We start from the raw sequence: 27,642 nt of genomic DNA on the forward strand, positions 1-27,642 counted from the left end.
AGTGATGGCCGAATATATTCGCGCCCTCACGTATCTTAAGCTGGTTTAGAGAGGCAGCTAAGCTATTCATGCATTGTTCCCCGCTGATGGTTTATTGATATTACGTAGTAATAGTACGCGGCCGATTATACGGAGGGGGATTAAGAAGCGGAGGATTCGTTCGCGTAACTCGCGTTAATCGGACACTCCTGAAATTAGCTCTCGTTAACAGAGCCGACCGATTTAGCTGAGAGTAAAACTAAAGGCAAGAGTATGCTAGAATCCTAGGCAATCTGATAAGATATATAATCTGACGCGAGCGACGAGCGCTTTCGGCGGCAATAGTTTTCGTTCCGGGCGTTCGCCAAGTCCTATATATTAATCCTGAAAACTCCCGGCGAAAGGGTGGCGATCCATCTCCTAGGAGTTAAATTTCGATAATGCAAGGAGATTTCAGATTACTTTATCCGGATCCCGAGCATCTGCTCGGAATTAGGACACATTCGGCTGCGCAGCTGAAGCGTGATTTATTTCTCGGTTCAAGATTCTTCTGGAGAGTGTCGTTCTATCCGCATTACGTTGCCGCGACAACGCGTTTAAAGGGGACATTTTGCAGCGTTTGTCTGCGACGAGGGGCTGACCGTTTTTCCGAAACGAAAAGATATCGCTATACTGATCTTGAGAATGGATACATATCTTCTTCAAATTTCTCAGCGACATCCCTACGGAAATCCCTCTGTTTTTCCAAAAGCTAACGTTTCGTTCGCTTTCGAGATGACATTTTTTTACAGAAGGATTTGCATTAATTCCAATAATAAGCCATCGCTGAATGGGGTTTGGTTAAAAAATTAATTACGTTAGTAAATTTTTCAGTAAGGCATTTCATTAAAAATTATCTTGAGATTGGTTAATAAACTTCATTTATATCTGAATAGTACTTAAACATAAAAAGGAGATATACTAAATGCTTTCTTTGAAATTAATTTGAATAACATAATATTTGTAACAATATATATTTAAACAGACACTGTGGTTACTGTCCGTATTAATTAAGTTTTTTTAAATAATAAAACATTGAAAATAAAACATAAAACATAAAAAAATAAAACATAAAAAAAATATAACATTGGCAAAGGAGAGTCCTTAAGAGACTCAAGAGCGATATAATTAATCGAGATATAAAGTCGTTATGTAAAGAGTGTGACGCGATACGAAGTAACTAGATCTATATATATATTTTAAGGAGAAAAAAAGAGATACGAAACTTGCCTGAGACGTAGATACCAAGTCGAAGAGTGGAGTAATACGATAACCAGTGCGCAATCAAACCGTTCCGAAAACGAAGCGCTGCTCTCACGCCATAAAGCCGAAGATACACTTTCCCTATGCCGGAGAATTTATACTCAAACTTGGATTCGTTCCTATTCTATCTGCTTCCGCGTCGCGCTATTCGTTTACAGTTTTCAGTCGGACACTAAATCTATCCGCGCGGTTGGATTCTGCTGAGCGCATGAAGACTTTGTTTGTTACAGATTCGGTGCAATTGCAGCGAGATGTTATCGCGAGATACCGAGATTCCTCCTCCGGAGGAATAATAGAATCCTCCGTGTTCTCCGTTCACTGAATAGAAACGCCACGTTAGTGAATCATACGGGAGGGAAACGGAGCGACCGCTTTTGATCCTTATACTTATAACAGAAATTTTGGAAGATTCTAAACCTGCGAAGCAACATGCGAAACCCGAAGAGACAATAGCTGTAGCTCGCGCGTTCGAGCACTGAATCAAATAAGAAGAACGGCGAAATTAATCGATCGAGTTACCGAGAATACATTTGCGAATACTTTCGCGATCGCATCAAATCGTTTGTGAGGAAGAAAAAGAAGACCGCACGTCGACCGTTAATTACCACTCGCGTAATAATGCGTAGGACTGTGCGACTTCGAAGCAAGCGTTTACTAGCTTTTGTAATTTTCGAGATAGATTTTTGATGGGAACGCATTAAAATCCCAAGGCAGGCCAGGCGGCGATCGCGCGAATACTTCGATCGCCGCGGCATTCCGTCCGTTTTCATCCCGTGCATTCACGTCGCTGCTCCAGCTGAAAAATCCCTTGAAACAATCGACGCGTGAAAAATCTGCGGGCGCTTTCCCAATGGCTCGTGAAAAACGAAGTGACCGTATGACCGAGTAGTTCGTGCAAACGAATTGAAAAAGAAAAAAAAAGATACGCCGAAGGAATCTGGAATCAATCCATTAATGAAGATCTATCGTAGGAATTATTTAATACCGTATTATATCGTTTTATTCGCATTATCGCGAGAGGGGAAGGGAGGGAGGGAAGGGAGGCACGGAAGAGGGGAAACGAGCGGTGCGAAATCCGATTTGGAGTATGCAGTTAAAAATAATCCGATAACACGGATAATGACGGATCGCAAACGCATCGCGACTCGATATAGCCGCGAATCGATTACAATGACGCGCGCGTGCGCGGAATGATCATTATAAACATAACTCGGTCGTCATCGTCACCATCGCGATATATTCCTAAACATATTTGCCCGTGTACACGCTAGTGGCATCGATTACGCCATGACCGCCCGTCATAGCGGCCCGTTCGAGGAGAGGGGGAGGAGATCCGCGGGAAGGGCGGGCACTTTCATTAATTCGACATCGGCCCCGTTAATTGTGCGGCGACGTAATAAGCGGCGACGGTGAAAAACGAAATGTAGACAATCCGACATTTATTCCGACCGCCTCGCCGTTTACTTAGCGAATCCGAAGGATCGTTACCGATCGTTAACGTATTGCGCGGACAACAGGCACGTTCCGCTGGATGTCGGTGCACGTGCGGCTACACGTGCGTTTCGCATTATTGGAAAATCATTGTTGATTAAGGTGGACACCCCGAGATATTATTATGTTATTCTTTATGTATTCGCACGTCGCCGGCACGTCTTTACGGCACGCCTCGGGATGTACGGCGGATGATCGATCAATCTTCTCTTCCCCACCTCTCGACCCTCCGTTCGAGCCACGCGCACTCGAAAAAGTCGTGCGGATGTAACATTAAAATTCCGTAATCCGCTGGCGGCGCGTTCGCGTTGACGACCGTTGCATTAGATGGTTACGCGGAGTACCTGTCGCGTTGCAAACTGCATAAGCGCGCGTTGCAATTTATGCAATTGTGTTCCATCCCCGGCGGTTCCCGCCATTGAAAGCGCAAGCGCTTTAAATTTCAACGCGGCTTTCAACCCTCGAGGGGAAAAGAGAGGGAGGAGGAAGAGGAGGAGGAGGAGGAGGAGGAGGAAGAAGAGGAGGAGGAGGAGGAGGAAAAAGTGAACAGCCGAGCGGGTTAGCATAAAAAATTAAATATAAATTCGACCGCAATCGTACAGTTGTGCTTTTATGATTCTAATTACCATATTGACATTACGTGCAATCACGTAGTATCGGAAAGAAATAGCGCTTCCCCGCATTGGCTGTTGTACGATGTACGTTATATCGCGGGAGAAACGATACATTATAACGTACATACGTTTAGACCAGACGAGATTAATGCCCGCCGCCACAATAGAATGCAAAATTTACTATTCGCGCCGAAGTATCACGTCAAACTCGACGTAATTTGCATTCGGCCGCGGCTAGATCCCGCGCGATACCGAGGCCAAAAAATGGAAACGTCACGACATTAATTTTCATTTTCTCGCGCAAAAAGCGGGATTGCAGATAACGCACTGTGTGTATGTGCGTGTGTGTGTGTGTGTGTGTGTGTGCTCTTCAATTAAACGGCGGCGTATAACAACGCATCGAATACATTCGAGAAAACCTTTTATCCGCATTAGAGTTGCGTGGGAACGTTTCGCGAGAGAGAAAGAGAGAGAGAGAGAGAGAGAGAGAGAGGGGGGGGAGGGGAGAATAGAAAGAAAAAAGTAGAGAAATCTGTCTTTTGTCGTCGATACGCACGAACGTCATGCGTGCCGACGTCGGTCCAAAGGGAAAATTCGGGGCGTCCTTTATCCCTCGATTAATTACGAATGCACCAAGAGAATGTCGAGAAAACACAATCATTAATTCCATTTGAAAATGCAACGGAACGTACTGAAAATAATTCATCTTCCTTCTCCGCCGTTCGCTCCTCCTCCTTCGTCGGCCTGATGTTTTACGAGATATACTCGTCGTATACCTCCACCGCGGCACATATTTATCGTTGCGAATGTCCTTAACCCTTATCCGGACAGCCTATTTCCCAAACTTGTACGCGCGGCATCGGCTCTTTCTAGAACGATGTCGTGTCGCAGGAGAATATTGCACGTACGTCTCGACATATTTTCCTACTATAAAATTGAATAGAAATATCGATACATGAAAGGTATGTTTATGCGACAAGTATGCTACTTCTTATTTTATTTAAAATTATTACCGAGAACAAGTTTCTGCCCCGATAAAAATTCTCAAGCACGCATAGCGAATAATAAAAAGGAAAAGTTTACGTTTTTTTGGAAACATTAAAACTTTTCTAAAATTTTCTCTATTGTGACAGTATGGATGTACAATATATTGTAACACATTCACAGATTCCTTGATGTAGGATCTGTGTTACTCGGATAAGATTTATGTTTTCACTACACTACATGTAATTTTTTTTATCTATGTACACTTAATGTTTTGTAATTTATGTCTAGTCTGAGTCCTGAACGGAATGAAAAGCGTCTCGATATTTTTGTTTTTTCCGTTGGATTTTTTTAACAATATATCGCCGTGCACGACGCGGACGTGATTGCGGAATTGTCGAAAGCCGTGGAAAGATTAAGCGTAAAACACTCCGCGCAAAGTTCGGCCGGAAGTCCCTCCCGCGCTCCTCAATTAATTACCGTGCGGGGAATCGAAAATGCAGAAAGCCAGATCGTTTGCTCGGCTTCATCCGTCAAACGTTCCGAAAAGTTTTATTATCAAGACCGTAGTTAATGCAGTTTAAACCTCGCTCGTTCCACCGGGGTGCCGCGAAAGTTTCACCATCAAGCTAACTATTACAAGCTAGAAAACGAGATCCTCCGAGGAGCCGCTTGCGGTGGATAGAAGAGCGCGAGAGGGAGGGAGGGAGGGAGGGAGGGAGGGGGGGAGGGCCGGGGATGAAGCAGCGTCGTTGTTGATTCCTTTACTTAGGAGGAGGACTTTTATCACACCCGCGACGACTCGAATCGCGAACAATTATATTAAAGTCCTCGTTCACGGGCGCGCAATTTGCGCGGATGTAAGAGAGAGAGAGAGAGAGAAAGAAAGAGAAGGGATCGTAGATTTTACTTAAAACGCGCTCGCGTCTCGCTTGCACACGCTTTAGCGACACTTCGATAGAACGGAGATTACTTTTCGTTCGTGCTGAAGTCAAGAAAGCCGGATATACCGCGGCTTCCCATCCGCGGCACCGATATTTGCGTCGCCGATGCGCCCCTAAATCAATATCGCATTACCGAAACGAATGTTATATACAAGTAAATGGTAATATTGTGGTACGTCAATCAAATTACTTGTGGATCGCGTTACGCGAGCCGATCGAGCGGAGACTGCATAGCATCGAAATTATCGCGTCGCCGCCCGTGGATTTATCGAAATTTGTTGCACCGGCTGTGCTTTATTAATTTCGCGTTTTCAACGCTGAAGCGTGCCGGCGTTGCCGGTGCGAAATTACGATTTTCCTTGTTCATCCTTTTTTTTTTTTTTTTTAAGCTTTGTGAATCGCTGATTATTTCTATTGAAATCATGATGGAAATGAAAATCAAACGGGCGGAAAGCTGAAATCAGATATATAGGGCAGTTAGTCTCCATGTATTTTTCCGGTATATTGTTCTTCAAGTAATAATCGTATTATAATTAATAGCGATGTAATGTTTGACTTCTGAAGCAAAATTGTTTTATCTCTTGGTCTGCAGCCACAGGAAGAAAAACTGGAGTAAGATATAATATTAGTTCATTACTTACTACTAGTTGGGATTCTCGTAGTGTCATTAATTATAATTATATTATAATTAATGTATATTATAAGAATAAAGAGAAACTTGATTAAAATACCAATCGTGATTAAGACTTCTAATTGCCCTATTCGCGCGCTGGCTAATTTACATAATTACGAACATTTTCCGCACTGGTGTCAGATTAACGGAAATGAATATCAAAATTCGTCTAGATATTAATCGAAAAAATTAATCTAGGTATAAGGTAACGTAAATAATTATGAAGTGGATGAGAATATGCAAAGGTTGCCATCGCGTCAGCTGTCAGAAGTAACGTGTCAAGCCAACTCGACTTAATCATTAAGTAAATAAGCTTAGCGTTTAGCGCGTGAACTTGGCGCCAACTTTACTCAATAAATTAGAGTCTGTGTTCCAGATACGAGGCGTGAAGTTTCTACGCGAGACACCCTCAACGAGTAGTTCGTGTCCGGCCGATCGTCAATATTATATTCGTCCCACCCCCGGCGAGCAACAGACCGCGGGAGCATTTAAAGGATGCGACTCGATGAACTCGCACCCCTCCTTGGTCCACTCGATTTTTATTTCCATCGTCGTCGTCGGCGGTGGCGGTGGCGATGGCGGCGCACACGCAGCCTCCTCGAGCGGCGATTTATCGCACGCGTGTTTACCTCCGAAGCGCCCACACCCTCACTAACACACACACACACACCCTCACTAACACACACACACACCCTCACTAACACACACACACACACACACACACACACACACACGCGCGCGCGCGCGCGTGCGTGAACGCGTGTCTATGCACGCACGTCTGTGTCGCGCCAACTGCGCTCTCACGGATGTGGACACGCACGCACGTCCACCTATCCAATCACTCTATCCATGCACGCTTCCACGATATTCGAGTAGTGGCACGTACATTTATATATCTGTGTGTATGTGTGCGCGCACACACACACACACACACACACACACACACACACACACACACACATGTATATGTATATATATATTTATCGTATATATATATATATATATATATATATATATATATATATATATATATATACAAGGCAACGCCGAGATACGGCGAGGGTGGATTTTCTGCGGGCATGCGTACAACTCGCGGAATGACGGGCGGTAGGGTGGAAATCGCGGAGGTTCGAGGATACGAACGAGGGTGACACCCTGCAGTCTGACGCGGGACTTCGACCCCCGTGTTTCGGCGGGGATCAAGTGGCGACTCTCTCGATCTCTCGGACTCGCAATTGGAGAGCGATCGCACGGGCATTCGCGAGCGGAATTCGGTGCGGGAGTTTACGATGGAAATCCAGATGGAAAAATCGTGGCAAGCGCCAGATATATATCTCGCATTTCTCGCTGTTCGCGCATTTTCATTGGAATGATTGCGATCGGAATCGGGATATTGGTATGCACTCGATAAGAACATTTCGAGAAAGGGGACGACGGACTTTTGTGATCGAACAATTTTATTTCCGCAGAAAACTATAGAAAACTCACGTAACAGGATTTTTCGCGCGGAAAGAACGGCTTTACGAATTGATTTCGGCGGTTGAAACACGGTTTCCCTTGTCGCACAATCCTTCTGAGTTATCTGAGAAATTCACGAGAGACGCCAAGTAGAGGAGATGAAAAAAAGTAACGCCGCTCGAAAAGCCGTCGTATCTCTTTCCGTTTCGATTACGAGGTGTACGAAATTTCAATTTGCAGTGAAGCGCATCGTAGCGGAAAAGCCTGTCGATCGCATATAGCGGAGCTGTCGAAATATAAATTGGAGTATGTTGATGTCTCCGAAAGTGGTCATCGTGCGAGTGTTTCGTTAATTAACACGGAAGCGGGGGAGGAGGCAAGAGACCGATGCAGGAATGTCGCGGAAGGAAGAGCCGGCGGAGGGAGGAAGCGGAGTCAGTCACGGTAAGTCGATTACTTCGTGGTCGATGATCAAACGTCGCTTTCATTAGCCACGGTCTCGGTTGCTGCGGTTAAACATTCCCGACACTCTCGTCGACCAACCTTGAATCAAAGATTCCATTACACGGCAGAATTAAACGCTCGTTGATGTGCGATTTCGTTTTTTTTTTACCTTACTTGATTAATCCTGTAAACCGGATATAAACGTATCTCGGTATTCCGTAACGTGACAGTTGATGCGGTTGACAAAAAGTAAAGGCTTGGCAAATAACATTTTAACTGAAATTAAATTATAGAGAAAATTATAATACATTTCTTTTGTTTAGTATTATTGTTTGCAATAAAGAGACATTATAATGTTAGAAAAGAAACAAATCGTTGCGGAATCGGCAATTGTAAATTAATTTCTCTCGCGCTGCGAGAATTCTCTTCACTAATGCGTTTTCAAACGAACGATATCGCGGCAGAAATGTTCGCATAATCGCTTAAATCCGATGGAATTTTAGACGTCAAAGACGTCGAAGACGTCGTCACGTCGTCGCTTCGTTCCGCATTATTGATTTAACGCGCAATTTTGCGCAGTTTCCAAGGGATTGCAACTCAAATCGCCTCGATCACTCGTCGTCCCGAATACTTGGGCAAATAACGGCGGCGACAGTCAAACGCAGGGTGGAATCCGGTCGACTCTCCGACGTCCGCCGTCGGCGTCGAGGCGACTCGTATCGACTTCCATCCCCGAGAGAAAGAAAAAGCGCGTCCTTTCTCCAATCTGCAACTTCCTCTGTCTCTCCCGCCGGCACTTTATTCGGGATCAAAGCCTTCTATTCGACGATTGCGAGCGCTCGGGCGGGTGTAACTTTACGTCTCACCGAGCTTTCACCGTGCGCCGAGTCCCAAACGTAATTTCGGTCGTCTTACGGCGCTTACGAACTATATCCCGATCCGTATTACGTAACGACTCTTAACCTGCGCCGTTACTTGCGACTAACGCATAGGATTCCGGCGAGGATTTATGGAAGATGAAGAACTTTCAGGTAATTTGTGACATTACGTGCGAATACGAGTTACGTGCTTGCTCGATAATCTTGATCTTTGCGCGTTCAAATTCCTTCCTTTTTACAAAATACCAATCGAGATCAGAGGAGATTAATTCTTTCTTTAACTATTAATGTTCGTACAAGAAACGAATGTCTAATTATTAAGATTACATCATGTTAGAACGGAAAACGAACAATTAGATGACAATATTTGTTGGCGTTTCAAAATTCATAGCTTCTACTGCTTGATATACTGATGATTGCAGAATACGTAACAACATTCATATTTTATCTGAACTTGCGTATATAAAGATAAATTAAGAGTGAAATTATCCTAATAATAATATGTAATAACATAAAATTATATGTAACATAAAATATGTTGAAAATAGTATGTAACATAAAATTATATGTAACATAAAGTTAAATAATATGTAACATAAAATTATATGACTGAAGTCATATACATTATTTGACTAGAACTGAAACTAGATCCTTAATTATTCAATTATCTAAAAAATTTACTTCAATTGTAAATATTATTTGAATCTGAGAGTATTTGACTAATTCCTCGAATAAATAAATAAAATTTTCATTAATAATTAGATTATTAATAAATAGATGGCAATACATTGAAATTATCTTGTTTTAACATAAATTTAACTAAACATAGTTATTTAACGTAAATATTTATGACACATAATATGACGTATAATGTACAATTGCTTAATATTAAACATCATCTTCCCAAATTTTTTGATAAACAAGATATCTATTAGATATCTATTAGATATCTAAATCTTGATGAATTCATGTTTATATGAGCAGCTTGAGAATGATGAGATACTGATAGTGGTATCGATTATCTTGTCCTCCTTCATCGTCTGCGACTCACGAGTCTGGACCAATCTGTTGGCAACTTGCATTTGTATTTTCTTCTACTGTTGAATGTGAATATTCAACTTATCATTATAATCACTTCTTAACAAATTTAATTTTTGGATGAATCTTCGGCGTTCTGACAAACGAAAGGAATTTACAATTAATTCTAAAACTTGTTGACTCTTTTTGAGGAATGTAAACATTTACGCGCATATAATTCTTTCCCGGCAAAAAAAGTTTATCTTTTTATGACGTTTTAGATTATGGGAATGGTAAAAAAATATATATATTGTGTTTATATCTTTCAAATATATACAATATATAAATGAATGAATTGATTTTTTGCTAGATAAATGTTCTAAAAATGTTGACGTTGAATATGAAAGTAAAAAGTCGATATTTATTTTGTAAAATCGTTTTATAATCGTTTTATAACGCTAAACGAACGATTAATTTTTATTACTAGATATCATATTAATGATTCTATAAGAATTGTATTTGACAAAATCCCTACATTAAAATCATCCATATTTGTATCTATATATACGAAACAATTAAATAAAAAGTATCATAATTAATATAAAAAATACTGAATGAATCGCATTATTCATATCTTGCAAAATTAGTACTTTTAATATGCAAATATCTGTAAATTGAATATTTTAAAACTGAAAAATTTTAAACATCGAATGTAGTTAATATTAAACATGTTTTCGTAATTTTTATAATAAATAAATAAAAAAAAATACCTAACATTCTTAATGTGTTAATGTTAAATATGAAAATGTATGTACGACTTAAGAAAGATAAGACACTAATACTCGTAACGTTTACCTTGTCATTCTTTTTCATTTTCTGCGACTTACAAGTTCCATTTTCTTCTAACAAATTGTTTATTTTTTTTGTACGTAAATATTTTTAATATGCTCTGCTGTAAATAATTAATAATAAAAAAGTTTTTTTTTTTTAGTTTCAACATTCTGTTTTTAGAGGAAATACAAATAAATTGAGCTATTGTGAACTGGGATATATTATTATACGTTAGTCAAATCTAATAACGTCCGTTTGTCGTCCTACAAAAAGAAGAGTTTTTGTTATCAAATATCAAATATCGAGACGCGTGTATTACGTAACAACGTCCTAACACAATCCCACGTCCAAAACTAATGCAAGCGATAGACTTCGAAGCAAGCGATAGTTTGACGAAATTTCTGACTATTACGAGGTTGTACAAGCCACTCGGTCAAAAGCTTAATTCGATTCTCGCAGCCCGAAGAACCCGTTCTCTGCGAGATGCGCCTCCCTCCATCTTCTCATCGATCGTTTCGCGGAGAGAACGTCTTTGTCGTCCTCTCGTCCATCTCCGAGCGGCGAAACGCTCGCGGAAGCACTTTCTCGCGCCATCGAATTTCGAGGACTACGATTTACGACAGTAATTCCGATCGCTCCGCACGCGCCGCGTTATAACTTCGTACCATGACGTAATATCGCAGGCGAACAGTTTCATTTCGAAATTTGTGAAACTCTTGTCAGCTATCTCAGTTTTACGATTGCATTTTACCAGTATCCTTTATCGGACTTTATTCTTAAATAAAACTTTTCTTCTTTCTTCGTCGTTAAGTATCGAAAAAAATCCTCGGAAAGAATTTAAAAAAATAGTTTGTGAAAAGTCATCCTATATATATATTTCTTTAATAAGTAATCTAAGGCTGTGTCCCCCATTGCGTTTTATGTGATTTTAATTAATTTCTCGAAATAAATTTCTTCCATCGTGATTTATGCAATTCTTCATTATGTTCGCAACGCGCATCCCACGATTAATGGCGGCGCGTTAACATTTTTCCAGTTGATTTTACCAAGTTTCTCACTAAAGGACTCGGTCTTTCGATATGCCTGGCAAAAGTAGCTGGGGATGCGACATCACGCCTCAACGGGTTTCCATTCCGGCGTAAATCGTCAAGCACAATTTAACTTGATGAAAGTCGCCGCTAAATGCGTGACAGGAGGTAATTTTTAACGCGAGGAAGCCATTACAACGAGCGATTTTGTTCCGTAACGTAAAGTCCCCTTGTGTACAGGTATACTATTTCGTTGGAAATTTCATTCACGTGAAGAGAGATGTGACGATTTGACCGTTTTTTTTTTATATACAAGGTGATAAAACGATTTTAAAAATATTTTTGGAAACCAAATATTGAGTTAAAATGCAAATTTGAATTTCAAATGTCATATTGATTGAATGTTTGGGAGTTGAGCTGTTCCTTTTATCAACAATTTATGTTTGCAAAAATATAACGTTATTGATAAAAGAAGATATAACGCATTAGACGGAAGGAATGATCTATTTATAAAAATATGTCATAATATATTTCCATATTTATGAGTTCGCGTAATTTTTAGCTTTTTTAGTTCACTAATGTAAATAAAACCGAGTGTTATTACGTGAAAAATAGACGTATTATCCATCACAGTAAATTTCTACCGACATTATAAGGTGAAGATAAAAGAAAAAAATACAAGCGCAAAATATATCGTGTATTATTCCTACGTAAATTATAAGTTTAACGAAGACATAAAATTACTATGCCGATTACTAATGACGATTTCGCAAGAAATATGGCACTTTAGCGTGTATGGTATATTTAAAGTACGAAAAAATATTTAATGTCGTAAAGCTGAAGTTAGAACGTTAAATACAATCGTCTACGAGCAGTTGCTACCCACTTCGCTTCAGTCGCACAAATTTGGTTAGTTCACCGCAAAATGGTTAAATTCCTCGCTTAAAAGTCTCCCGTGCGCATTTCCTTGCTGCCTGGCTGTTGGGCAAAGGGTTGTTATCGTACCCTCTCGATCTACCCTGCAAAACTAGCTGCGGATGTAACTTCACGCTTCATCGAACTTTCTCCAAAGGGCACAAATCCCCGACGTAATTTCAGCCGGAAACGACCACATCTTAATACGTATTATATAGTGACTTTTAATGCTAGAGAAACGTATAACCACGATAGAAACTTTCAGTCAATATGTAAAGTGGCATCGGTACAGGAAACTACGATCTGTGTAACCGAGAAGTTAAATTGAACTACATCATAGCGTGTTATAGAAAGACTTGCTTGTTTTTCGACTTTTTGACCTGACATTTAAATTGGCTTTTAATAAAAAGGCGTTTTAGATTCCACTCTGACTCGACAATCACAATCTAGATCAATTATCACAAATTTGTATTTTTAGAAATTAAATAAAAATTATATTCTAACATCATATCTAAATAAAAAATATGTAAGATTTGTATAAAACGTGGTTGTTTATCACTTTTGCCTTTTTCATCCTGTTTACATTTTTTTGCATTTATCAAATAAATCAAATAAAACTTTCATTCGCGCTATTTTGATTTTTCAAATTCAAATTCAATTATTCTCCGATATATCTTTAAATAAAAATTTAATCAATAAAATTGGAAGGAAAACGTGACTCGACAGATTTGAAAAATCCCGCATAGGGATTTTCACATTTTACAGCAATAAAGCAGAATGCTGAAAGTGATAAAGATCTTAAAATTATGCTCTAACTAGAACATTATCGTACCGCTGGGAATTACACACAGGCAAATATATAAATGATGAATGGATAATTTAACATGGTCGGAGGAAGTACTAACTGTTTGAAACATTGAATTTAACCTGTAACCATCATAAACATTTGTGTGAATGTCTAATGTTCTCCGTCATAATACCCACGTTGGTTAATTGCCGTTGGTATTTTAACCTTTCGTGACCGTGCAATTTATCGTTGTTTCTCTTTAAAAGTTCTCCACGTAAGCTTTATTTGACGTAAAACGCGAGATGTATTTGCACGTAGAATACATAAGGACGCAGGGACTTCACGCAACTTCGTACTTCAACAAAGACATAGTTTGATGCATAACGATAGAAATACAAGAGATGAGACAAGAACTAAAAAAAGTCCTGAATATTTCAATATTTCGAGTAGAATATTTTAAAACAGAACGCTCTTAAATCTTACATCCTCTGGAATAAATACGAGAGATATCATGTCCCAATTTTGTCTAAGTCTAAAAAATGCGCGAAGATACTAAAAAAAAAAGAAAAAAAAAAGAAGCATTAACAGTGCTCACGCTGAATGTCGTACTTTATCTGTTTTAAAAATGCATAACAGAAAAATGTGGATCAGAAACTTAAAAATTATCCCTTGGAAATTGGACGTAATACGACTGACTTCACAAAGCCATTATTCACGAATAAGAACTCCGCCAAGTACAAACTTCGTCCACACAATACTTCCTAAGAAGCGTCACGGAAATTTATTCCTTAAAATCATAGCCAGCAGACTCTCTCTCTCTCTCTCTCTCTCTCTCTCTCTCTCTCTCTCTCTCTCTTTCTATATGACTGCTGATCCCAACAGTTTAATATAGATCGTTGGCCCACTTTTTATACCTCGCTTCGAGACTTGGTGCGCGTGGCGGATCAAAGATTGCGATAAGAGCGAAGTTTCGTGACTTCTTGTTTGTGTAATTTATATATTCGTATACGCTTGCAATTTTGCCCGGGGAAGTTTTCACGGAGCACGGAGGGCGGATTTGTAGGAGTTTGCAATAAGGTGGTAACATCCGGATCGCAGTTAATTCAGGGAAGATTTCCGCAAAAATTCCCTCTCACCGTGTATTACACACACACACACACACACACACACACACACACACACACACACACACACACACACACACACACACACACACACACACACACACACCGGATTCGTAACGAGAGCACTTTGCGCGCTCTCAAGTTAAAAGTTAATTGTTAATTTAAAATTATATAAACAGTCTTCACAAATCCAATATTTATTTCCTTCGACGGCAGTGCTTGCGAGAATTTCGAATATACATTCGACTTCCCAAGAAAAATATATAAGAAAAAGTTGATTACTCACTAGAAACTGTTTAGGTCTGTTGTCTAATTTTTATTCTTTTGAATTTACTGGACAGTAACTATTCAATAACTGATAAACAAATTTTTATTAAATAATACTAGTCAGCAACTAGCCAGAAACTATCTAGAAACTGACTAGTAAATGCTAGTCAGTTTCCGGCTAATAAGACTCGAAATATTCTGAATAGCATTTTTTGATTAATAACTAGTCAGAAATTAGCCAGATAACTGATCAATAAATGTTAATTAGTTTTTGACCAGTAAAACTCTAAATATTTTGACTAATATTTTTTGCCTAACAATTAGTCAAAAACTAACCAGATTAAGCTGACCCGTAAATATTAATTAATTTCTATCAAGTAAACTTAAATTTTTCTAGTTGCTATTTTCTGATCAATAACTAGTCAAAAATACATCAGCAATTAATCAGCATCACGGAAAAAAAGCTTCAAAATAACTATATTTACTGACCAGTCATATCTGGCTAGTTATTAACCAGAAAATGCTAATCAGAATATTTCGAATTTTATTGGCCAGAAACTGGCTAGCATTTACTGATTAGTTTGACTTGGCTAGTTTCTGGATGATTTCTAGCTAGTTACTAATCAGTATTATCTAATAAAAATTTTCTTCATATATAATATATATATATATAAGATAGTTCTTCATCTTCTTCATATATAGGATAGTTCTTCATCTTCTTCAGTCTCATTGCTCGTGTTCGAGCGTGATGATCTCTCTCATATATCTATGGTGCGCACGATGATTATACACAGGTATATGGGATCTACAATTTAATGTCGGTTCCGAACAGCAAATTTTTGATAGAGAAACGTTCATGGCAAAGTTACTTCTCGATGGATTGCTGCTGTCTTCCGAGAGGAGACGAGCGTAAATATTCTACCGGGAAGCGAACTCGGGACCTCTAGAATAGTAGATCAGTATCGCTGCCTACTATGCCATGCTCATACTTAAAGTAGATATTAATATTGTTTATTAATTAAACGAGTCACGATTGAATTCGTCTCGTGTTCGTTTTGCATTTCGTTGATGATGATATATTCATATTGATATTCATGTTGCGCCGCCTGCTCAAGTGTTTTTTTTTTTTTTTCATGAATGTTGCGTAACGCTTCGTTTAAATTATCTTCGTAATTAATTCGTATTTAATTTTGTCTTCTATATTTTGCGATGACTGACAAATTAAGTATTATATTTTCTGACATTAACTTCTGTCTTTTTTTCAAAGAAATCCATTTTTCAGCATATCATTGGATATTTTCCGATATGCTATTTGTTCCAATGATTTTCTTTTCGTATTCATATTGTGTAATGCATTGTCTTTATCTTTATTAATTTCTTCTACATTTTGTGATATCTCAGAAATTAAATCCTGAAATCTTATTATATCATAATTAAGCTGATTAGAGAATATCAAAAAATAAATATTAAAAAGTAAATTTCTCTTTAGGCGTAGGCGATAATCTTACCGTAATCTCTGTATATTTCCCTGATGCTTTTTCTAATCTATATTTATTACTTGTATCTTTTTGTGTCTGTCCTGAACTCTGACACGAGCGTAAATATTTTGGCTCTGCCGAGAATCGAACCCGGGACCTTTAGCATAGTAGACCAGTGCACTATGCTAAAGGTCCCTCTATGCCACGCTCGACTCTTTGGATAGTCACTATCCAGTAAATTCAAAAGAAAATAAAAATTAACCAGTGAGTAATCTTTCTAGTGAGTAATCAGTTTTTCTTATATATTTTTCTACTTGGGTAATATCTTTTCTATAAGTGAATAAAGAAAAAGTTAAAAGTTAACAGCTAAATTTAATACAGTTAAAAATTGGCCAAAAAAGGCCAGAAACAGGTTAATAATTGATTAAAAATTGACTGAAATTTATTATCCAGTTACTAATCAAACAGACATCGCCCAAATTGATCAGAATCTAACCAGTCAATACTGACCAGATACTGGCTAGTAACCAGAATTTTTGGTTTCTGATTTGTTTTCTACTTAGGTTCGTGAGAAGTCAGACGTTTGGGAAAAAAAAAATCTTTTGATAGGACAGCTTATTGCAAATTAGCAATGTAAACTAAGAACGCTTTCGGTCATACAGAGACATATTTCCTGTAATCACAGCTTCCAGAGAAACAGCGCGTCTCTTTTGGAGAGAGGAGAGGAGGGGGATCGGATCTTTTCTAAATCTTTGCACAATGCGGAGTGCGCGAAGAGTTGAAAAAGATGCAGATCTCCCGCGTTATCATATTTCTCTCGCGGATGTTATTTGTTGCGCGGGGGCCGCGTGTGTGCGAGACGCGGTCTCATAAAATATCTGTGACACGTTAAAATAACGACTGCACTCTTGCAGGTCATTGTGTGAGCGTTTACGACTGGCTGACGCGGATACTTTTTGCCCACGAGTGTTTTGTATCTAGTGCCCATTGCACCCAGCCCCATCGGACGACGGATTCATACGAGTCGTTAAATTGCTACCCGCGCTTACAAAAAGTAAGAAACTTGCACGACCATTATGTCGAACATCCCTATTTCCGCGGTGCTTCCGAAAGTTTTATTGTCGACACTTTTTATCCGGAAAAACACTCCATTGTCTATTGTCTAAAAAATATGATTTGTTAGAAAAATCGCAAATTTGCGGATATTCCATTTTAGAAATTATCGAAGGAGTACGTCTTTGAACGATCAGACCTCTTACTCTTTTAATTTATATTCCTATTAACAAGTGTAAGCAGACTTAAATTAATTTCTGTGAAAGCAGTATCATTTTCATATTTCGGGTTAAAAATAAACTCGTAAAAATAAACGCGCAAAGTTGAAAAACTTGCGTAGCTTTTTAACGGAAACGGAACGGAAGATTGATGTCCGAATCTCTATACGAACAAGGAAAAGCGCTTATCGTTTACTTTCGGCATTTTGAATTCTACTTCTAACTTAGCGATCTCTCGATGAGATGCGGAAGAGGATTTCGAATTTATCAAAGTGAGCAATGAGATAATTGCGGCGAATTCATCGTAGCTAACGCACGAAGATGGACGACCGGAGAGCGAACGAGACGCTGTCGAATCGCACTTGACCCGCGAAATCAGATTTTCGCAAATTCGCTCCGTAATACCTACCAGACGGAGATCTACCTGACGTGGAAGAGCCCACGAAATTCGATTTTCGAGATTTGTGTACAGGTCACCCGAGCTAAAAGCGTGAGCTGCTGAGTTAGCGCTATATAAGCGCTCGAAAGGAATGACAATTGGGAGGGATATCTCTCATCGTGAGTCCTACCTATCATCCCCTGGAGGAGAACAAATATGTATCTGCTGAAACTGTAGTGTTACAGATCCAAGAGCCAATAAGTTAAAACGCATGGTAAACTGTTAGAGAAAACCTTTTTTTTCTTATCAGCTAATAATAGCATATTTATATTTTGAATCGTTTGACATTACGTATTTAGTTGCTTGGCATTGTATGTATAATTCGCATTTAAATGATTATATTTGAATACAAAAAAAGTATCAAGTGAGAGATAAAAGGGAGCAGACGATCTCGTCGTTTCTAAAATATTCCATGTGTGTGTGATAAAGTAGAGAGTGTAAAATACTTAGACATTCATTAATTATTTTTTATTTAGTGCGTTATTGAATGCGTATTCGATGCGGCATGCCTGAATGGTTTGTGTTCGAAGCCGAAGTTATTGTTTAATCTAAAATGAATATTATATATCATGCCCCCTTGCCGAAAGTTCGCAACTCACTTTAAACTGTAATTTTCAGACTGACAGACATTGTAGCGTAAACTATACGTGACATACGTTGCAGCCACCTGGTTAATACCTGAAATTAAATACGAATTTGCTAGGAGTTTAATTATGCGAACACTACTAAACACTCTACGCCGACTCTCTACCGACCCCGTCGCGCTCGTGCACACGTCACTAAATCGTCCGCCATACGAAGCCATATTAATTTACACGAGCGGGGGGGAGGGGGGAGGGAGGAGGAGGATCGACCGTCCGATTTTGATCCAGCAATTACGTAGATTCATCTCGTCATTCGCATCGCCGATTCTCGGGAAACGTTAACCACTCCGAAAGTACGAGTATACGTAAAATTCACCGCCGCGCGCGTCCTCTTAACATTTTCTCTCTCCGTTCATTTTCTCCCTTTCCCGCAGAAATTCTTGTCGAGGCTCCCGAGGATGCTCGACTCCGCCACTGAAAAATGGGCCAATTAAGGCAGAATGGGAATAGAAAGGATTGTATGCCATTAGCGTATAATATCCTTCAGAATTTACCGCGTTAATGAAGCACGGTTTTATTCGTAGTTTATGTTCGATTACGTTTATTATATAGTCAACTTGCTTTGCGCGAAAGAAAGAGGGAGTCTTCTTAAACGAATAATGATAATTAGCCGTGATATAAATTAGAGCTAACGAAGAAATTAAAGTTAAAATTACCACGGCTGTATTATTGGCTCTCATTCGGTGCAAAGTTTTCAGCAGAAATTTCCATTTAAAAAAGGCACACAAAGATATCAGGAAATATCATACCGCAACGATTACGAAGCGGAGGCGTAAATAAAAAGCAAATATGGCGATGTGCGACTGGCGAAATCCAATCGACAGAGGTCCCTTGTCGATTCCAATAATTCGGTTTGCTACCACATATATCCATGTATATATCGTTTCATGTGGCCAATATAATTGCCAAAATCCATGTTATATGTCTTAATATGAAACTGCTACATAAATTTTGTCACTTCATGTATTATTATGTTCGTGATATTAATTCTGCAAAATAATTTTAAAAATATCGTAGATTCCCAAACTTTGCACATGTACCTATTTATTTAAATTAAAAAAATTTAAATAACGTCAAATAAAAAATTCGGCGTAGCTCGAAAAAAATACACATGTAACTGAAATAAAGAATTTTTGTAAAACTAAAGGAAAAAAAAAATATTTTGCACGGTCACTGATATAATTACTTTCTTGTGATATCTCATCCACGGTGTCATAGTTTGATATTCGATATTGATCAGGCATAATCAGATATCTGATCTTCATACGATGTAAAATTATTAAAATTTCATTATCATGTATCAGATAAAATGAGAAATCGCACCTACATCGTTATCCATTAATTAACATTTTAATGCAATCAGAAATCTTTATATGTGACTACATATTCGTTATAATAAAATAATATTAGCTTCTCTCGAAAAGGATTAAATGACGACTCCATACGCGTAATGAAGAATACATGTTCACCTTTTTTAATTTTTCTAATATTTCCAATATTTCCATTAATGTTTCTTAACACCTATGGATCTACATCTCATTATATTCTTTCCCTTCTCAGACTATCTTTTACCGCACCATCATTTCGCACAGAGCGTATATACATATAGAAGATATGTGATTCATGTAAATACATGAATGTCCGCACAGAGTGATGAGATCTGTGAGTTCACTGAGCCTAAATGACTGTGCGAATCAGTCATCTCTCCCTAGAAGGATACACATATATACATTTTTTATGTGTGCGCAGACGAGCATGTTAATTTGACTTGGTTATCGAGAGACGACTGTCAATCGATTGCCGATTCGTCTCTCGACGAATGTGTGAATATCGTGCATAAGCACCGAGCTGTATCAAACAGTTGTTTCCTTTCTTTTCTTTATTCGGAGGGACTATCGAAAGTAAGAAGCGGTTTAGAAGTAGCGCGAGCTCGCGCAATCGATCACGACAGCCTCAGCACTTTGGAGAATTAAATTCCGTCACACAGAGGCGGAGACGTACATAAGCGTCCCGTACGAATACTAAACTTTTCCTTCCTGTCCTGTGAGACGGAAAGAAACCTCGTCCTTGGTATCGACATCTTTCGACGATAAATCATCGTGGATACAAAGAACACTTAATGCGCCCTAGCATTTCGAGCGCAATTTTATTCTCATTAATATGGACGGTTGTTTGTAATCTCTGACAAGGACAGTCGATAAAAATTGTGAACCAAAATACTGATAGAGTTTTATAAATTTGGTGGACAAAGTTTATTAATTTCAAAATTTCAAATTTCGATTAAATTTTGGAAATTACCATTGTAATAATCCATTAGATCCGAAATTGAAATCAGACAAAATTGATGAAAAATTTTGAAAATCACTTGCATTCAAAAATTAAAATTAATAGTAAATTAAATTTAGGAATTAAGTAATTGTGTTTAGACATTCTTAAATTTTTACTAATAAAAAATATAATTTATACAATTGTTAAAAAAATGTATGTCGAACAAATGATCCTTATTGTTAAGCAAACAATAAGGATAATGGCTTGCAAAATTTTCATGCATGATTTATTACATTTTCTATTATCGACGATCTGTCACTGACAGTAAGATTTGACAAATGAAAGTATCTATTTTAGGCGCTAATTACCAGCACAATTACTTGATAGATACCGTTAATCAGATAACATTACAAAAGTCGAAATAAAAATATAATTTTTCTTCACAATTGCGATAAATAAATGTGCATTATATATATGAGATGACATTTTGTACTAACAGTTGTTTAACTAAATTCTGTAAAAATCAGAATATTTTTACGAAATACATATATTCATTATTTCATAAAAAATTCTACGAAACAATGAATATTTAAATGTATATTTATGTTAGAAAAAGATTTGGACGTAATTATGTAACATTGTAATATTATTGTCTCATGTTTAAATTTTCGTTAAATATTGCAAAATTTTACTTTAATTAAACCAAAATTTAATCTAGACAATTATTCTAAAAAATATTTAGAGATATATTATACTTTAATTATATACAACAAAACTTTATTTCTATTTTTTTATTTTAATGCTTCTGTTAAAAAGGTTTATAATAAAAACAATCAATTATCTGATATGATCCTGTATCATGTAATCGTATTCAGTTATGTACATCTTTTTGAAATAATTCTGCAATATGTAAAATCGAGAAAAAAATTCGCATTTATTACACGAGCACGTTGCATCATGAAATTTTTACAACATCGTTGCGATTTGAATCCCTGACCAATGGGAATCCTATATTCCGCATGTTTGCTCGAATCTCCGTTTTGATACGTCTCATATACGTACATTCGTATGATTACAGTTACGAGTTCTTTTTTTCTACGGTATTGCAATGGTCACGTATAAATGAATAGCAATTTCCCGTGGCGATATGGCGCGACATAGTCAGCCACTTTCTGGCGCACGTATTCAGAACGCAAAAAAGCTTTTCTGCCTTTCGTATGCACCTAATTTCGCGGGCCGCGATTCTGATCTGGCTCATGTAATGCTGTAATTACGTAACCGTACGCAAAGAATTCTCCCCTCGGGGCGTACTCTCACCCCCTCTCGCACCTCCTCCTGCAGAAAACCGTACGTGCGGGATTTAACAATTATCGTTGTAATATCGCAGTCGTAAAATACGTATGTACGTGTGCTGATCTGCGAAACTGGGTCGTGAAAGAAACGTGCGAGACGTGAAATCGATGTCGAGTGATTCCTCCCGCGGGCGTCGCCTTTTGAATCGCGCAAACCTCTCGATTCTCGCGGAGATAAAACTTCACCCTTCTTGTGCACCTCCTTATACACGTGATTTATCGAACCGTCGCAAATTTCCTGCATTTCCCTAACGTCACGTTTTTTTGCCGTGCGCGATTATGCATATAGCTTTTTCTCGGACGGATTATCGTCGGACTACGATATGCGCGGTCACGAATACGACGCAACAAGATTGGCTGAAACGAGCTTTGGGAAGAGCTTTACAAGAGAAACGCATAACGCTCGAGCGGAATGAGTTTCGAGGAGACGTGTCGGAGTCGGAAGCGAGGATGGGTCAGGGAAATCATTAATACGTTTATCTATCGCTTGAATTTAACACGTGATTCTCGCGGGCCTGGGTCGTCGCGCCTGGGATCGCGCAAGGCAAACGAGGCCTTCCCAAGTTGGCCGACTTTACCACCAAATTGTAGTTTCGACGCAGCATGTTGTAAAACGTTAACTACACGACGACCCCCGATAACCGCGTTTATCCGTGATTGTCACTTCGCTATGGTAGTCACGTACGTATGCAGAACCACGTATAGCAATTTTGCATGGGGACCCGAACGGAACGAGATCAACGGGAATGAGTTTCCAAAGCGCTTTATAGCGAAAAGTCGACGACGGCTGAACGAAGGAGGAACCTCAGAGAAGAGAGAGAGAGAGAGAGAGAGAGAGAGAGAGAGAGAGAGAGAGAGAGAGAGAGAGGAGGATGACAGAGGCGCGAAAATCCAGTTTGAAACTAGCGGCGAGAGTCGATAGCGATGCTGCAAAGAGAGATAGAGTTTTTATGTCGAAACGAGCATGGCGTCGCAGATACGAGGGTTGGAAAGAAGTGGTATTTACCCGCCGTGGGTGTACGAGCTGTAAATAACGATGGTTTCTTCCTCTTTGTACCCCTTCTCCCTTTCCACTCTCTTTCTCTCTCTATCTCTCTCACTCTTTCTCTTTCTCCCGGATCTGTATCCTCTTTTCCCTTGTCTAGCACGTACGCACCGCCAGAGATTGTGTTTCATTGCGTGGGTGGATCGTTAAAAAAAGTGCAAAGAGAAGAATTTTTATCACTGACAATTATGACGTCCTTTGCGAGGTCCCTTCGCGCGCGATACTAACATGTGTCTGTGGTAACTAGCATCGGGCACGCTTTTTCATTTAAAAAAAAAAAAAAAAAAGATTCGGGACGTGAGAAAGAACAGTCGATACTCATCGTTCACGCAGGATTGCTGAACCATAAACAAATAAACCGATAAACGTTAGCAGCTTGATAATTGAATTTACGCATTCCCATATAGTTTGTCAGAAATATTTTTCATTAACATAGGCGTTTTAAGTACTGCTTTTTTATTAAACACATGTTTTTGTATTAGCACGCGTAACGCTGGCGCTAATATAATATTTTCCTCTTCGTAATTTGCGTTTATATAATATTGCATGTTTTTGTATTAATATTAAAATTTTTAATATTTTTAATAATAATACAATAAAATTTCCAATGATGCATTGATTTTTAATACTTTTAATAATAATACAATAAAATTTCCAATGATGCATCTCGGCAAAATAAATTTTACGTAACCGTCTTATTTAAATACATTGTAAACGTATATAATTCGATATTTTCAACTATGATGACAGCTCAAGTAGGTGTTTCAAACTTCGCCTTCGTGTTCTACTTCACTGTCCCATAATCATTAACTTACACACTTAGCATTAAGGTAGACGTCAGTGCAGCCATGCCTAATTTCATTTCCCCAATTAAACGCCCACATTTATGCGATTAATAATCCAATTTCGTTAATTTCTTTTCCTCGCGCGAGGCATAGCAATCTTCATTCCGCCGTAAAACGTTATTTAATTGTGAGCGATATAGCTTTGCGATTAACGGTTAACGGTTATTGTTATCAGGTTCGTTAATATTACCCTAATGAGTAAAATAAGAAAATATCTCGAGCGCTGGAAGCCAATCTTCTCGGTCGCGGAGAAAGCTCGCGGCGAAACGTTTCCACGAGTTCGGAATAAATTATAAACGCATGATTACAAAGCGGAAAATACTGGCGCCGGGGTTACGCGCGCTCTCGTCGACGATGATCCGCCAGCGGCGACATTAACAGGGAGAAATGGTGAGTGACGTGATCGTTGGTACGTGCACGACAAGGTTGACGTTATCGCGCCACCGAATCGGAATGCCTTTCTGCATGATCTATTTAACGCGCCAGTGAGCACGTGCGCTCGTCGGGAGAATCTTCCCCGGCGACGACGGACGGACGGACGGACGGACGGCCGCGCGCGCGCGGAAAACCGCCGTCAACCCGCGGCGCGTCGGAAAATGTCCTGGATACCATTTTCAAGGCGCACGATGAATATTCTTACGCGCGCGCTCTTCCAACCGAGACTGATCTCGACTGCGGAACAAATATCCTCCCGCACAAATGTCGAGAAGGGCGCGACGGCGACGGCGAGGGCGACGACGACGACGACGACGACGACGACGATGACGGCGAGGGTGCGAGACGGCGACGAGAGGGGCGACCGGTGGCTTCATATTGTGCGCGACACGAGGTGCCGACGGATATACACCAACACGTGTACCGTAAATGTAATTACAGCTTAAAGGGAAGTTCCATCCTAAGCGATCCTTCGCGGTCGAAGTGGGTTCTGCATTAATTAGAAGCCAACTTAATTAATACGCGCTTGTATGCCGAGCGTATACCCTGTCCCGGGAATCTTCTCTGCGCGAAGAGGAAGGAAACGCTCCTTCTTGCCAACACACTTTCGGCAACGTACTCGCCGTCGGAGTCTGGGTGTACGTATAAAGCGACTTCGCAATATCGTTGCTTTTTACCGGCGCTCGCGGCACGTCGGGTTTTCATAAAGAATTTGCATTTAGGTAGTCGCGCCGGCGGTAAGCGCGGAAGATTCAAGTGCAGCGTGCTTTTCTCATTACTGGGGAATCTTTGCTTACGAACTCTTCGAGGAAAACGAACAATTCGCAATTACGTGCGTGGCGCGGATTAATAGAACACGAGACCTCCAGATCACTTAAGATGCGAGATGCTGATAAATATATTGGCTGCTATAATTCAATATAATCCATAAAACGCTCGACTCTCGTAACGCGACTGTTATGAATCTAATTCGCGAAACGATCCGGTATAAGCGAAATTAACGATAACGATACTCCTCGTGAGTGATAGTAGTGACAAAACTTTTCCCGTACATTTTTATGTATGCATCGGGCACATTCCGTCCTGTCGTCGTCCCGGTACAAGTGTGCACATTGCGCCGCGGAAAGGTCGGAAAATATTATGCTAGCAACACGAGAGAGTATGAATTATTTAAGCGCGCGGTGGAGGTAGAAGCGGCGGAAACTATACCGAAGGCATTGCATCGTTTTGTAATTTCTGTCAGCGGTCGGAATTTTATGGTTACGATCTCACCGCGCTCGCGCTATGCGCGCTCGCAAATAGGTTGCGCATGTGTGTGATTCCTCCAGATTAAATTATAATTTTAATCGCGCATAGAATTTAACCGCACATTTATACTGCAGCGCGTCATACGGTTTAAAAATTTGCGTCCTCGCAAATATATGTGTACCATTTTGTGTACCCTTGAATTTTTTGGCAATCTATCTCTCTCTCTCTCTCTCTCTCTCTCTCTCTCTCTCTCTTTCTCACTTTTCATACTTATACAATTAATTCATTATGTGTTACAATATTTTTAAGGAACTCTGAAGAAATATTCAAGTCAATATAAACAGAACATTATAACTAATTTAATTAAGAAATATCTCAATTTTTGCGACTTTTATCATGATTATTGTATTTAAATGATTAAATCTACCCCCTTCTTCTTTGTTAATTCGTGTGGAACGAACATGAAAATTTTAGAAAGATTTTGATGATGCATAAATCAAGAGACCTGCAGATCCTATCTGAAACCTGAAAGAACAGTTATCGTGAGAGTGGCATTATCATAGGCGGGTAGGTAACCCACGTTATTTCCGTAAATTATGTCTCGCTGCGGCACTTTGATAGTCTCGATCTAGTGATATATTCCGTCAATTAAGGACGCTCGATAGCCGGAAATTTGTCGACCATACCGGAAAACGGATTTAGATTGAATGGCTTTCCTAACAGGATATTCTATGAACCAAGATATGGAGCAAATCATCTTAAAGTTCTGTCATTGACATTATAAGCTTCCTATTTATACTAATTAAATTAAAAGTTTACATTATCTTCGATATATTCTCGTATCTGTTTGTTTTATTCAAACGGTATAATTATGGACGATTTAAAGAAAATTATTCATCATTTGCAAAATTTTTTACAAAAATTGTTAGAATTTTAGTAAGAGATTTTCAGTAAGAGATTCGATTCGAAATCATATAAAATTTATTATTGTTACTTTAAACCTGTCCAAAACTTGATTTACGAGCTAAATATTTCCATCTCTCTATCGCCTCGTTGAAGGAGACAAAGAGAAAGCAAAAAGGATAGATGTTAGATATCTATCGTCTATCCTTTTTTGTTTTCTCTCTGTCCCGCTCAATGAGACAATGAGATGGAAGTGTTTAGCTCGCGAACAAATTACAGTTACTATTTTGTTTGTTATGTGTGTGCATATGATCTGTATTTTATTCCTGAACCATGTGTTTTATTTAATACGAAGCTTTCACAATTCGATTAACAGGCACATTTGATAATAATTTGATACTGTATTAAACGTGTTGATAACAAATAAATATCCATAGCAATAAATATAAGCACTCATTATAAATGCGTGGATTTGTTTGCTTTTACGTTATGCACCATAATTCATTCGTGGTTTGTTTCAACGAGTTATGATTGTACACACGTTGATAAACGATTAAAATAACTCTACTGTTAGAATTTATAAATATTTATATAAATACGCAAAAGGATTAAAGAGATATTAAAATATCTGAAACGACTAGTCTCTGCAAAATTTGTTGATACAAACAATTGTTAAAAATGAATTGTACGTCGACTATGATATCAAACTTGTTTTTACAAAACTATGTCTCATTTTCATGTAAGTTTTTTACGCTGATTAAAATCCTAGGGCATAATACAGTTCTTTATTAATACATCATTCACTCATCGTATCTACCGCTATCCCAGTTTGTCCATCCTTCATCGTGTAGCTCTCCCTTTTTCCTACGTATTTGTGGTGGCGGCATGCTCATCGAACCATATTTTCATTCCTGTCACAACATAAACCGATTCATTCAAGCACCCTTCCACTTCATCATCCGCATGAGAGTCGTTATA

General features: G+C 38.9%; 1 long non-coding RNA gene across 2 annotated transcripts in view; it reads left to right on the forward strand.

Annotated features, from left to right (window-relative positions):
* Positions 1-7,106: 7,106 nt before the first annotated feature.
* Positions 7,107-27,642, forward strand: part of LOC148936758 (uncharacterized) — a 103,142-nt gene continuing 82,606 nt past the window's right edge. For both annotated transcript variants that reach the window (XR_016139098.1, XR_016139099.1), the window contains exon 1: positions 7,107-7,889. This is a non-coding gene — a long non-coding RNA (uncharacterized LOC148936758). The remainder of the gene's footprint in view (positions 7,890-27,642) is intronic.

The sequence above is a fragment of the Pogonomyrmex barbatus genome, unplaced genomic scaffold (genome assembly GCF_055798465.1).
Source record: "Pogonomyrmex barbatus isolate J1 unplaced genomic scaffold, ASM5579846v1 scaffold2, whole genome shotgun sequence".
Classification (NCBI taxonomy): Eukaryota; Metazoa; Arthropoda; class Insecta; order Hymenoptera; family Formicidae; genus Pogonomyrmex; species Pogonomyrmex barbatus.